We start from the raw sequence: 15,418 nt of genomic DNA, 5'->3' as shown, positions 1-15,418 counted from the left end.
GTAGGCAGTAACTTGATTTTATCTGTATTTAGACTTGGTAGACTTTCACATTTTTTTAAATAATTTCCATTGGAAGAAAACAGTGGCATGAATAAAACTTACTGTATAGTGTAGAAAATGTGGGCTGACGTTATACCAGTGGTAAAGTATCATCTGTACACATTTTGTGTACATATCCACATGAACTACAGAATAAGTCTGCTTAGAATATTCTCTTTTTCTAAGTTACCTTTGAAGGGCTACATTTAAGTGGTCAAGAAATACTGAAGTTGTTGCCACAGTAGGCCTCTCTAGGGTAATATAGAAAGGATATTGGAGCAGCTCATCCATAGATTATGTAGCTTCATTTCCTGAGGTGTTGACACTCACTTTTAGATTTTATGGGTGAATTGCTTAGCCATATTAGTACATTTTCATAAAGCAGAATAAATAAATAAATAAATAAAACATCTCACAGCAGAACAAAAAGATCAGCTGTGTTATGTAACATATAATCACTTCCTGCAGTGGATATTGCTGCAGGTTCTGTCGTCCTGTGATAAAAGCAATTAGATTTTGAATCTCCAAACACTGGAATGCACCTCAGTGTGTATCTCCTCATGTAAAGATATGGTATCTTTCTACAAAGGATTTAGGAGACTGATTAAAAACCTCCATTGTTCTTCTAAATAAGTCTTAGTCCATAGCTCCAACAAGCAACCAAAATATGACATCTAAAACCAATTTTGCTAGGAACTACTTTCTTACCATTTCATGTGATTCAAGATGCCTGGTCTAAGTAGTATTGTGAAGCAACTTAGGGAGAACTGTGTTTCTTTTCTCTAAAATGTCTCAGAAAAATAATTGTAGCTTTATATCTTATTGTCTAGAAAAGCCTGAAAATATTTGGAATTAAATGTGATGGAATGCCGTGTTACGAGTGCTGGTTGTTTCAGCTGAAGTCTTGAAAACTTTCACTTATGAAAATGAAGCTTCACTCTGATGTGTGAAGTTTTTATGGCTTTTTATTGTTAATAAATGTTAGAATTCTCACATGTTCATATTTGCAATTGGAAAAAAATAAGTTTCATGTAAGGTTTGAAAATTCTGCTCTTGTCTAAGAAAATGGCTGAGACATACCCAGCATTAACAGAGAGGAAATGGCAAGCTACATGCTGGGAAAATTCCTTCCAGAGCAGCTCCACAGATACTACATGGCAGATATAGCATGTGGTTGAAGTGTCCCTGCATAGTGTGAACACATCCAGCTTATCCACTTTAATGGTCTGTCATATGCAAAGATTTCCTGGAAGTCTGTGCCACACTTGGTATGCATCCCTACTGCTGGCACTTGTGCCATCCCATTTATAAAGCAGGACTACAGTAGCTTCACAGTGAAATGAGTGTTAGTAGAGGAAGAGATATATATTGTCCTGGATAGCTACTGGAGGGAGGAAATGCTGTTGTTGCCCCAAATTCTGATACTCCTTTGGCCGCGTAAGATTCTTCTAACATCTCAAGATGATTCAGATACCCATTTGTGACTGTGTTGTCACTGACTGTATCTTCACCATTAATAGGTTTTCTTTCTTGAAAAGAGAATCTTTTAGTTCCTAGTGATTCATATGATTGTTTATTGCTCATGAAGTTCTGAGGCTGACCTAGGTGTGGTTGGTGGAAGTATCAGAGTGGATGGCTCTTCTAACATCAAGCCAAGCATAATGATAAAGCAGAAACTGGAAAAGGCTTTTGATGGGCAACAAGAGATCTGAATCCACCAGGACTGAGAACCAAAGATGGTAACAAGGCATGTTCTGGGCGGTACTGGTAGGAGAAAGAATCTGAGAATGTGAGAAGCATCATGCAAGGCAGGGGCATTTGAGGAGCAGCTGGCACAAGCTGAGGGCTAGGGGCTGCTCTTGCCTCTGTGTGAGTTGTGTGTAACAGAAACACAGCATGTCTGATGGAAGTGTGTGGTAATAACAAGAGAAAGCTAGACAGGGGTTGCAACACCTGGTTCTGCTAAGAACTGAAATTCTGTGGAAGTTAGAGGGAAGGATCTTTCCACTTTAGGTGGCAAGTAGCTCAAAACAAGTGAACAGAGGCTGAAAAAGCAGCTTCATTGTCAGTATTGTAAAAGGGACTTCCAGAGAAATTCCGCAATGAGCTGAGTCCTTTGCTAAGTAGAGAGCTCTGTGGAGCTGGAAACTGTTCACCTTTAAAATATATGGATCACAGGGTGGGAATGGCCAGGCCACAGACTGAATGGACAGAGAAAAGCAGGGTGCAAGTACTTTAGGTTTTGTCTCTAGTGTCCACAGTGATGCAGCACGTGCATTCAGGTAAACTGTATTTTGAAGTACTTAAACATTGTGTGTTGAGACCTAAAGGCATGCAATCTAGGTAATATCAGTAAACTTAAATGGCTGGTCAAATGACAGCTCTCCTAAATAGCTCCTCTGTCTTTATGTACTGTGTTGAGTAGATGCTCATCTGTATGAATGAGGATGGGAGAATTTCTCCTGCCCTACCAGGAAGCGTGTGGTACAACCGCTATCTTCTTTTCATTCTGTTGCTCTGAATTACTCCCTTGTCTTAGGAAAGGACTCTATGCCTTGGTTTTATCTCTTTCATTTTCTTTTTCAATAATTGTTTCCTTTCCATCAGCAAAAGCACCCCTCCGTATTTACCCATCCCCACAAATTTACCCCCGTCCTGGTTTTTCCTTCTAGTTTTGAGTGGACAATGGATCTGGTAACAAACTCTTACAGTCAGAAGTTTGCCATTTCTTGTCTATATACAGTGACACCTGAGGCAGCAGCACACACCTGAGAATTGTTTGGGTTTTTTTAAAGCCATAGTTTCTTTTAAAACAAGCTGGTCTGTCCCAGTCCAAAATTTGAGAACTGATTTTTGTCTGACACTCACTGTGTTAATCGTGTTCTGTATAAAGTCTGAGAGGCTTTCCAGTAGTGTTTGGCTTTCCTACCACTGTTTGTTCCCTTATCAGACCGTTGATTAAATTTGCAATAAAAATGCCAATAAGTACTTCCTGTCTTCTGATTTGCTCATTTGCTAGAGGTTTTTTTTCGTGGTTTTGATTTACTGAATATCAAAGGCTGCAGAGCCTCCTTACATTCATTGTTCTGCAACTCAGTTGCTTATGCACAGTCACCTCTTCCATGAGATGTGCACCTCTTTATCAAATAACATGCCTTTCTGTTTTTACTCCTTAGTACTGTTCTTCATCATTGCCTGTAGGCAAGGAGGAAGGGTGGTGATGTGAGTGGCAAAAGTGCTGTCACCAAGTATCCAATAACTTAGAGCAGTGCTATTTTGGGGGGGAAGGGGGGTGTGTGTGGAGGTATATTTAAAATTAGTTCCTGTTTTGTTATATTACAGGCCTGAATTCAGTCGGTAATGACCTCAATAGTGCCTGTTTTAATGTAATCCCTGCTTGCTGACTGCTGTTCCAAGAATAAAAATTTAAGCCAAAAGATTTAATGAAATCCTTTGGGATTAGTGCTCACTGGGCTGGGGAAATTGCATATCAACTATTCCTCTGTATTCTAGCCATACGGCTTGGTATTTGAATAGGAGGGTGTCCAAGAGAGACAACTCCTGAGTTCATCAATAATTTACATTTTTGTTAGTTACAAACCTGGTATTTGGGATTCTGTTGCCATAGCAATCCATCTGGGCCTGAACGGATGGTGTTTTAAGTGGAGGTTGTATAGAGATTCACAGTGTGTGCTTTAAATCCCTTCTGAAGTAATCCTCAGATCTGTTCTGTGACTTATTTGAGGTTTTGACAAAATCAATGTTACTCACAGTAAAAGTTGATGCTGAGCAAATTAAGCCCATAAAATAGTGGCATATACATATGATTAGGGACTGTAAAGTTCATAATGTATGACAATTTCTGTTTCAATATGTGAAACTATTAATAAATGCCCGCAACTGCATTTTTTTTCAAAATACATTTAATTTGTTGCACATTATGCAACTGAAAATTATCCAGACTCTGTACTGGTTATTAGCTAATTTAAACTTCATAATCGAATGCTAGCCTCGTTTTTCCAGACATCAGTTCTATGTTTTACAGGATGTCACTCTATTCATAATGGACTCCTCCACTTTCAATTAATTTGGTTTTCTCTCATAAATAATTCTAAAGCAGAGAATAAAATTTGAAATACCCATTTTCACTTCTAAGACAATTGGGCTTGTGTTTTGAGGATGTGCTGCTAAATTCAGGAGGCTAAACACCAGCTGCTTTTGGTTTGAGGTTTAGTTTATATTTTTTCATTTTGCCGCACAAAATTTCAAGATCGTTTATTCCAAACCTCCCAGATATGCCACATAAGTGGTTGTCCTCATGTCTGAAAGACAATCAATAAAGTAAACAAACCTGGGCTAAGTTTCAGTTCTGTCAAAATCAAAACCCTCCTGAAACTGATTTCTAGAGCATTTATTCCTTCATGACAAAAATGTTGTCCAGTTGTGCTCTGGAACTGTCACTGAGCCATAATGATGATATATTAGCAGCTCTTTATTACTCCAGAGTACAGAGATTCAGTTTGCAAAATTATTCCTCAGTGTTGAAAGTAGAGAGGGAAGAATAATACTCAAATAACAGCCATATGCTCTACTAATGAGTGTTTAGCCCATAATCCTAAACAGATAAAAATTGTTTCTTCATGGAGTTTGTAAGAGATCACATAGTTGTTCCTGGTTTTAAAAATAGTAATGGAATGAGAAAACTGCAGATGGCCTAAGATACCTTGAGAAATCTTTTAATTACCATGCAGCTTCCCTTTCATCTTTTGTATCACAGTTCACAATGAAAAGTGAAGCATCTAATAAAAGGGACTTATTTTTGCCATGATTCTGTGATGCTAAAAATGTTCTTTGTCACCTGTAATAAATGTAAATCCACTCTGTTTCTGTTTGAGTTAAATAAGGGCTTCCTGAGAAAAATTGCAGACTTCCTTCCTTGCAGTGGAGTAGGGTTTCATTTCGTGAGAATATATGAATGTATAATCTTAAATACAATGTTTTTGACTGAACTGGTTTTATTTTAGAGCTCCAGTCCTGCCCCAGTTTAATGGGACTGTTTCTATAATTAGTTACCATAAGGGTGACTGGGATGAGAGAGTTTAGAATGAATGAGAAAAGGCTTTGTTGTTCTTACTTTTGCTATCTACGTGCTAACCGAATCAAAGTTGCAGATCATTTAAATGAGTATGTACCCTGGAATGAAATGCCTTAAAGTAGCTTCTGTAGATAACATTTGTTAAATATAGATTATGCTTCAAAGGGATATTGCAAGATGTAGTCACACTTATCAAAATGTGTTTCTGTTGATATTTCCAATGGTTTCATTAGGAAACATCTTCTCTTGCAAATATTGAAATGAAAACGGGGCCTTGGAAGATACTAGCACTGTGACAGATGCTATTTGTAGCTCTGAAAATATAGTTGTCACTGCAGGGGATCTCCTGCACTGAAGACCCTCAGGAGTCCATTACCAAGGGTGAATGAATTAATCTTACAACACATCTTATAAATAAATTGCCTGTGTTTAATAGTAAGTGATAGAAACACAGCTGAATTTCTTTTGTAATGTGTTCATCTTCCTCTAGAAATGCAAATATTTCCAGTTTATTTATCTCCTTATATTTTAGCTCTGCAAATCCTTGCAAAGAGTCATGTTATTTAGTTTCCTGGACAACTGTTGAATTTTATTGCTTGGCTTTTACTTATTCCAGATGTCCATTACATTTTTCATATCTTTTGGAAACTCAGACTGAGCTTCAAAGGATCAGGCAGGCTGTCTCTGTTTGCGCTTAATGCAGCACTGCACTTTTTCATCATTTTGTTTGCATTTGCTTCTCTAGTGCACAACCTGTATTTTTATTCAGTTATTTACAATTAATAGTATAATAAACATTTGTCTTTCCATTTTGTTGTTGCCACAGAAGGAAGCAGTGAACCCCCTGAAAGGCTTAGTAATAATATGGCACAGCTTGACACAGACAGCTTAGGGAAACAGGGAAAGATTGAGACCGTGCACCACAGAGCAGGTGTGACTCTGGGTGTTAATTTCTCTAAGGCATTTGCAGCTACCTCTGCTCCAATGCAAGATATACACAGGGCCATGAACCAAAACCCTGGCTCTGAACCCCAGGAGAAAGTGGAGATTAGAGGTTCTTTTATTGAGCCCTCTTTCTGAGCATTTCTGAATTTCAAATCCCTCCATTTGGGAAGACTTGACTTGACAGCAAGAGGCAAAGTTTTGGTTGAACCCATTTAGAGATATTTGAGTGCAGTAGTTCAGGTTAGGTCTGTCATGGTGTGTGCTAGAACATTTTATACAGCTGATACAGAGCACGAGGCGAGGTAAGGCCTGCTGAGGCTGTGGACATGCGTTGGTATTCAATATGAGTTACAAACTGTGGCAATGAAATTAGCCATGTTCTACAACAGCATCTTGTTCTAAAGGGCCATTCTAAACCCTTTAGAACAAGATTTCACATCATTGTCCAGCTAACCTTGCATCATTTTAAGCATAAAATGATGGACATAACAAAATGGGCTGTTAGATAGAAGAGCCGATCCCTATGTTTCAAAAAAGTTTAAAATTTATTATCATCAAAATACTGGATGCTTCTGACTAATGTATTTTATAGCCCTCAGCTCCAAGCAGTTTTTAATTGTTTGCTTAACAGGCTTCTTCAGTAGACTCATACACAAATTAGTGGTGTCTGGTATGTCATAAATATTGACAGAACAATACAGAAAGAAATATTAATTTATTACTAAAATAGAAGGGGAAATTAGATTTTATAATTAGTTATAGTTTGAGTTTTGTATGATTTGGGTCATGAAAGATGGCTTGCTGATTAGAGTGAAATGGTGGATGGAATCATGATTTGCCTTTTTAAAGGCCAGCGTAAATGTTGGTGTGCTGTAGTCTGAGAGTTTCAGATAAGAACATGTTCATTTTCTAGTTGATGTAAAATTAAAAATACATCTGTCTATCTTGGCAACTGTGTATTTGGCTCAATTTTTTAACTGCATCCAAATTGGTCATCTTCACAATTAATGGCTTCACAGCTTGATTGTGCTTGCCCTTTCACACCAGTGTTGCCCTTATTGTAACCCTTATTGCCCAGCAGTTCCAATTTTCTCCCTTCTCTCAAGCAGCCTTTATTAATGAAAATTGTTAATAGTAAAATCTGCCAAGGCAGTATGCTGTGTTCCTTCAAATCCTGCCTTAAAACTCACCTCTGTTGTGATGCTTTTAACCTGACCAAGAAAGGCTAAAGCAGCTGGTGCGCTGTGTTCAGTTCTTACTGTACAAATTTCCTGTATGAAACAGCAGGAGTGAGGCATCAGACACCCCTCTGCAGCATGTTCCACTCTCCTCCAAAAGTGGTGAGGGAGGCTGTGGCTGTCATTGCAGGCATATGTTCTTTCTTCCTTGGCTCCTCAGTCTAATGGGGTAATTCAGCCAAGATCTAATACACCATGAGAATTTGATTTTGATGAGAGGATTGACAGCCTCAGAAATGTCAAAGCCTGTCACCTTCCTGGAACTGGGGAGGCGTGCAGGTGCCCAGATAAAATTAGGATGCCCAGCATTTAGTCTGAGGTTTCAAGAGGGATTTATTCCCTGAACCTGCAGATTTCTCATCTCTGCTGCTATTGTAGTATCTAAGACCAAAAAACTGGTTTTTAAGGAAAAGGGTTGATATGAATTTTCTCTGCTGGATGCTTTCACAAAGACCCAGGGTTTTAAATACTGGAGTAAGCCCAAACTAAGTCTGAAAATGGCAAACTTCTGTAGCACAAATGACATTAGATAGTTAATTTTAAATGGATGATAAACACATGTATTTGTTTTTCTTACAGGAGCGTGGAGTCCTGAATAAACAAAGAGAAGAGAGTTAAGCACACATTCTCTATTGCAAACAGTAAGTAACCAGCTTATATACTCCGAAGCTAAACATGACTTGCACTTCCTTTTAATTTTTGTTTTATTCTTTCATATTCGCAATTCTTCCAACAAGTGCAAGACATTAGTGTAGGGAACATCTCTGCCTTGTTTCCAACTTAGTTTCATTTCACAGGGGTAGACTTTTATAAATTCAATAATCATCTCAGGTAAGAAGCCCAAGCAATCCACAAAAAGTGCCTTCATTGTTGCCCATACTGAGAATATTATGGTTTTCTTCTCAGTAAAAGTACATTGCAATAGAAATTGACAGTAGCAAGCTAAAAATAATATTACGCCAACATTTGCTCACACGTGAAATTTTGCAGAAAACCAGATTCACCACCGTAGTCTGATCCTGCTGCCTTGGTGCTGGAGCAAAAGACTTTTGTGCGTTTGCGTTAACCACATAACCACTGGCTAATTGTTCTGAACAGCCCTGGTCATAGCTGTGCTGCTCACTGCACAGTCCAACCAGTGCGTGGCTGCAGTGGCCTTTGACAACTGCAGCATTTTCAAACACCAAGAAATTATGATCGTTTACAGAGACAAGAAAATGGGCCATGTTTGTGTTGTGGGTGATGTTATTAACATTGTCCCTAGAAAAATATCTTAGGCTGCTTAGGTGAAGTACCAGTCATGACAAAGTAGAACAGAGACATTGCTTCCACTGCCAATCCAATATAGTGTGCCCCAGCAACTGTAGCTGATTATATGGGTGTACCACATTACTGGGTATTAACAGGTGGTGATATCTTCTGAGAACCAGAGCAGGTGGACTTGTGTTATTTCTGTTAACAGTTCCAACAAAACAGTTCCTCTGTGCTAGGTGCCAACAGAACCTTCCTTTTTAATGGTAGATAATTGTGGACGGTAGGTAATGTGCAGAGAATATGTGTTCTTTAGCATCATTCTGCTTTTAGAATATACATTTGGCAGTACAAGTTAAGGAATTTTAATTTTGTATAATAAATCCCTATTCATTTAGCCAAACTGGTGTATGTAACAGGCTAGTTTTGAATAGAAATGAATCTTGAATATTTCTTGAGAAATAATAAAAATAATATTCTTTATTGGAAAAGAATGTGTGAAAATCTTAATAGCAAAAAAATACCTATTATATCTCTGGGCTGACAAGTTTGATGGTGGGCTTTAACATGAGAGGAAATGTGTGACATTTCACAAATCCAAGGACAACACAATGCTTGTTTGTGAGCCTGTGTGGTGATTTGTATGCTGTACAGTAACCAGTTGTATGTTACCAGTGGGCATCTTCTAGGTATATAGCAAATGATACATATGTACCAGAGAATTCTAGAAAACTTCTCAAAAGTCCTACTTATCTTTTCCTTGGATTTTTTTTTTCAGTTCTTCTTCTATCAGTCATATTTTTCTTTCATTTTCTCTTCTTTCCCCTGTGGTTCCTGTGGTTTATATTCCCTATTCTATCACACCTCTTTTTACCCTTTATCTTTCCATTTTTGCCACATAGTCAGTCTGCTCGAGCTTCACATTTTCTGCTCACATCTCCCACATAGGGCCATCTCCTCTTACTCTTGGCAGAGCTGCATTGCAGAATGTTTCTGATCTTGGGCAAATTTTAATCTTGCTATTTCTAGCATCAAATAGATACTCTGTAGACCAAGAGCGTTATTGCTGTTTTCAGGTCATAATGCACAGAATAATGCCATATGCCTGTGTCTAAGGAATTCACAAAGGGTTACAATGTAGTGTAATATGGGTCAGGTCTTGTAATTTTATTTGACATGTGGAAAGACAGTGGAACTTTGGAAGTTGTTATTTAATGCATGGGATACCTTCGACCTAGTCAATTATGCTTTACACCCTTTGGATCTGAAGTTTTGGCAGCAGGTGACTGGTAGTTACATGAATAAATGCTAGCAATTCCAAGCAATTTGTATGATTCAACTGATCTATACATACAAAAAATCTACAAAGATTTTTTTGTATATATAGACCAGTATATACAGACTTTTGTATATACAGACCTACTTGTAGAAAATAAATTTCACTACTGCAGACTCTGGAAGATCCCAGTTGTGTTTCTGTGTCAAGTGGCCAGAGCTCACAGGCAGCTCTTTCAAAATAATGTGCATTTATTTGTGTATAGTGAGAAAAATAAATAGTCAACTATTCTTGGTACTCCTTCACATACAAATTCTGTCTCTTCTGCTGGCAGAATAGGTTGACAGGACGGACCTTTTCATATTATCCATGGTTAATTTTATCAATTGTGGTATTATGATTATCAACTACAAATTATCTAACATATAATGAATATATAATTACAAAAATGAAACTCTGCAGTGGTTATTTAACATTTGTGATGTGAAATTTATTTAACACTCTCTTTGGAGTATACATGGGAAATGAGAATAATAAAACAGAAATAAAATTAGTCTTACCTCTCATCCATCATCAGTGAGAAGCAATGTTACCAGCTTGATCAGGCTGTACATTCTCCCAGACAGGGAACTTCATGTATGGTACCTTTGGGCCTTCTGACAATACCCTTGAGAACGTGTGGTATTCATACACAAAGCAACCATTCTTCTGACACTGGGTTTGATAAATTGGAATTGTGGAATTGTTTCAAAATACCTTTTTTCCTTCAACTTTAATTAAAGTCTATAATTTAAAATATCTCGTGCTTAGAGGCAAAAAAGATTGGATTTCCCACATATGGAGAAAATAAAATTAAAATCAATATTGTTCTTATTTTTAAAAGGATAAAATAAAAGTCATAATGTATAGTATATTTTGTGGGGTTTACGTGTTTCCAGCTTTATTTTAAATGCAAGGGCCTTTGTCATTTCTCTTTGATGTTGCAAAAGATTGCAGATACCCTTGGAGGAACACAAAAAAATTCTTGCAACACGTGTTAAAAAAAGGTGTCCATTGCCCTCGTATGGTCAGCAGCAATCAGATTTCATCTGCCACAAACTTTGGTGTATCAAAGAAGTGGCAAATAATTGATGGCTGGTTGATAACAGGTTTTTTGTTACTCTTGTTCAATAAAGGTAATGTGACATAAATTAGGAGATTGCACAGGCACAGGGCTAGAAGAGGAGAGGGATGGCCAGAATCCAGACTGTGCTGTGAGCAGATGAGAGGAGGCTTGGCCTGCTGAAAATTATTATATGGGCACTTAGATTCCATTATGTGTGGAAGAACTGAATTTATGTTAGACTTACCATTAGCTCATAAACTTACAACATTATGCTTGTTTGCCCTAATATCTATTTCAAAAGCCACTGAGTTTTATATTTTACCATTTACAGTATTACATATAGAGGTATGTAATGTACCAGAGATGAAGGAGCTAAATGAAGGGTTTTTTGGTTTTGGAAGGGTCCATTTTGTAAAAGTTGAATTTATGAGTATTCCAAAAGAAATTAGCCTGTTGTTCATTAATATTCTGTAGTAATCACAATAACCTTCCCTTAGGTTATTATTTCAATTTTTCATGCAGTATAGTAATCTAGAAGCAGCATGGAAGTGCCCTCATTTCTTGTTCTTTGCCATTTTGTCACAGGTTTTGTCATTGCAAATTAAAATTCATGTGCATTTACTGCAGGCTTGGATAAAATTGTTCATTGGAGTGTTTCCATTACCTTAAGTCTTTAATGAGGTCTTCCCCTGAATTAGTTTCACTCTTCTTTTTTTTTCCCCTCACATAGTGAAAGAATGAAGTTCTGGTAAATTATATAGTAGCATTTGCATAATGTAAAGGTTGTTTATATTGCTTCTCTTTTGGTTATCATGTCAAGACCATTCAGAGAAGTCTTGTCTCTATGGCTTATATGCTTACAAAATTCTGTGCTGCAAAACTTTATTTTTCTTTTCTTTTTATCATTCCTGTATTACAGACACTGCTTTGTGTTTTTTAATGTGACATTTCTGACATGAATTTAGATTCTGTACTACTTTGAGGTATGCTAGTTATGCAGCCTAATTTTGCAAAATGGCTCTGTAGTTGTAGTTCCCTGGGGCTTCAGTTTAGTTGTCATTTATCATTTTAGCTCTGTGATTGATTAGTCTCAACTATTTAATTTATCTGCTGCAGCTTCTAAGCTTTTGCTTTAATTGGTAAACACATACCTTTCTAGACACATTTTCAAATGATGTGTTTTCCAGGTGCCCCAGAAGTCATGTAATCATCTTTTTCTCAGCTAGGAATTTAGCCATTTGAGCCATTTAATGGCTTCAATAAATATTGCCAGATATTTTGTCTATTACCTGGAATTTTTGAACTGGAAATCTGTGTTATATTTTCCATTTTTCAATGTTATTGTATATATATTTATTCTGAAGTACTCGTGTATTTGCCAGCTGCTTTTTCATCCACCAAAAAACATTTAAAAAGTCAGCATCTTTCCTAAGTGTAGGAGCCAAATGCCTGGGTTGCTGCTGTGGCAGTACATTTTAACCACCTTTGCACATTAGGTTTCAAAAGCAAAATATTAATTAGTGTACTTTTCTTGTTGAAATTTCATAAGCCAGCTTCAGTCAGTAGGGTTAACATCCTTATTCTCCTCCATTGTATACTGTGTTCCTGTACTTTGCTATTTTTAAACATCACATTGAATATCAACTTGGCTATGATTTTAAATCAGACTCTTTCAGAGAAATGTCATTTCCATTTAAAAAAGAGTTGGTTTTTGGCATTAAGTCATACAATGTGTAAACATTGCAGCAGTTCTACACAATTACTGAGGCAACTTTCAAGAAGCTACTATAATGAATTGCTTCCATGATCCACATATCAAAGAAATTTTAATGTCACTTTTTCTTTACTACTGCAGTTTTTATTATGGCTCTGTGTATTTTTGAATGGGGATGTTGATAATTTGTTTAGGGTTTTTTTTTTTACTTTTAGTTACTGTGAAATATTTGTGATTAAAATCTCTCAATAAGAAGAGTTATACTTTGTCATCATAATGCAGCTTTGCTGACGTTGGTAACTGCTATTATGGTCCCATCTCTAAATACAATCAAACAAAATTAGTAGACATCTGCAGCATTGCATGCTTTTTGGGGGCAAATTGGTGTTCCTTTTTTTTTTTCCTTTTTTTTTTTTTTTTCTGTGAGGGCAAGCTTTAATCAGTATTTCTTTTTTGTTTCTAACTCTTAATCTTGTTGCGCAATGCGCTTTTAAAGACTACCAGGTTAGCTTTGGACACGTACCAAAGTCATTCGTGGTAGGTCACTTCCAGCCCAAATTTCCAATGGGTCTTGGAGACAGCCTGTTCTGTCACTGCTCTTGTCATGACTTATGCTTTGATTAGCAAATAAGAGGGTAGACTCTTCTTGCAAACTTTGCTGGTTTGTGTTTATGGTACACGAAGCTTAACTCAAGAAATAAGTAATATGGTACAAGTGATTATGAAACATGCAGGTTAGGACGACTCGCCTGTATGGAGTTGGTGATCACTAGAGGACATTATTTGGCACTTTTGGATCATCTCCAAGTATGAATTTTCTCTTTAATTATGATTTTTTTTTCCTTCTTTAAAGTTTCATACTATAAATCTTACTTTGAAGACATCTAGCTGTCATAAGCATCTCATTTTGACTGCTTTACTTATGTAAATAAAACTCATTTAAGAGTTTATTCAGAAATGAGGAAAGACACTTCTTAGATCTGTTTACAATTATATCCCTAAGTTACAACTGTATTGACAACACTTATCTGTGAAAATGGGAGGAAAATAGGAAATTCAGTTACTTTTCCATGTAAACAAAAACCATTAGCAGATAAAAATATGTTTTCTGATGTCAGTCTTCTGTGTTTATATTAATATCTGAAGTACATGAAATGGGCACAGTAGAATTTTTCTTGCAGTAAACAACTTTGAGAATACAAAATTCAAAATGTAATATATTTGGAAAGGCATTATTCCTTGGATTAGGATTTCTGGGTGGAGGGATATCCATTGGAACAGCTAGAATTTAGAAGGGATTTGAAGTGCTCATGAACATCAAATATCTCAGCAGTGTGTCTGCAGTGTGCTGCTGCTACGCCTTCAGTTTTGCTCTGCAAGCTAAAGAGGCAAAGACATGGTTTTGCTGGGAGAGGACCCTCTGCACAACAGCTCTGAGAGCAGTATTGATTGGTCTCTTTCATGCTAGTGACTCTTGTAGCTGTGCTAATGAATAAAACAATACTTTGAGCTGAGGGCACAAGTTTTTGAACGTGCTGTTCATAAAGCACATAACGTTAGGCCATCTTACCAGTCTCACCAATTGCAAAGCTTCAGTCAAGTTACTAAAAATGCTGAGATTCTGTTTTTCCATAAGCTATGTGCTTGGGAGTTTTTCTTGTTAGTGCTCAATTTCTATGACTGCTTTAGTCCCTCCAAAATCTCGAGGTTTAGAAGTGTATTTTTTATTGAAAGATGAGATTTTTATTCAGTTGTGTGGATCCAGGGGCTGAAGCTTCGAAAGATAACTCCCAAACATTGATTGCAAAGTCTGGTGATCCTGTGTAAAATGCATGATAGCCTGGAGGTCTCTGCTAGTACCGAACAGAGGTACACTTTGATCTTTCACGTAATAGGTCTCCCAAAACCTTTTCATTTCTAACAGAAATAGTGCCCAGGCTGCTCTTACACCATAAGCCTATTTCACTCATCCTTTATAAGTTGTGATGCCAAGTAAGAGCATTGGTTTTAGGAAGAAGGATGAGAAAAATGGAATAAGATGTCATTTAGACTGTGCAACCTTAACTATTTTTGATGGTATTTGCTCTTAAAATCATTTCTCAGCAGTTTAATCTTTAGTTTAAATGAAATTATTAACAGGGACAGGGTTTACTTAAAGATCTAATTTTACTTTAGAGATAATTTTAAGACTTCAAGCTGCATTAAGCAATTGGTTAATAAACCACTAGCTATTAAACTGGTAATTGTTTTTCCTGTAGGTAACAGGGATTCTTTTTGGATTATTACAGACTGTTGGGCAAATACACCCAATATATAGGTAAGTTTTAAAATGGGCATTACATCTAAACTTAATAATATTGTTCTTAGACGCTTCTCAAGGAGAATAGAATCAGTGTCTTTGGTACTGAAATTTTCAAGATTTGTTGGTGGAGATAAATTATTTGCCTAAACCCTCTTTGAGTAGCTTTCCTTTTCAAAACTGGTATGGTGGCACACAGTAACTTTCCAGTGGGGTTGGAATTCACTCCAGTGGTGAAATTGATAGCATTGTTACTGGTGTGAAAGAATAAGCTCATACCATCTCAGTATTGCAAAGACCTTGAAGAACTACAGAACTGTGCCCTGCTGTTACTTATCTTACTCTTACAGACTCTGAGATTGTTCTGAATATTGATTTGTCCAGCAGTTCAAGCTTCTTAGAAGGTGCCACTGTGCTTGAGAAATGTGTTCATTAGTACCTAATTGTTTTTGATGC

General features: G+C 36.9%; 1 protein-coding gene across 2 annotated transcripts in view; it reads left to right on the top strand.

The window, feature by feature from the left end:
* Window positions 1–15,418, top strand: part of SYT1 (synaptotagmin 1) — a 332,804-nt gene that overhangs the window by 110,958 nt on the left and 206,428 nt on the right. For both annotated transcript variants that reach the window (XM_059846865.1, XM_059846864.1), the window contains exon 3: window positions 7,897–7,958. The gene's annotated coding sequence lies outside the window, so the exon portion shown is untranslated. The remainder of the gene's footprint in view (window positions 1–7,896; window positions 7,959–15,418) is intronic.

Source organism: Haemorhous mexicanus, chromosome 5 (genome assembly GCF_027477595.1).
Source record: "Haemorhous mexicanus isolate bHaeMex1 chromosome 5, bHaeMex1.pri, whole genome shotgun sequence".
In the NCBI taxonomy this organism is placed as follows: Eukaryota; Metazoa; Chordata; class Aves; order Passeriformes; family Fringillidae; genus Haemorhous; species Haemorhous mexicanus.
This window is presented reverse-complemented; position numbering and strand designations above follow the sequence as displayed.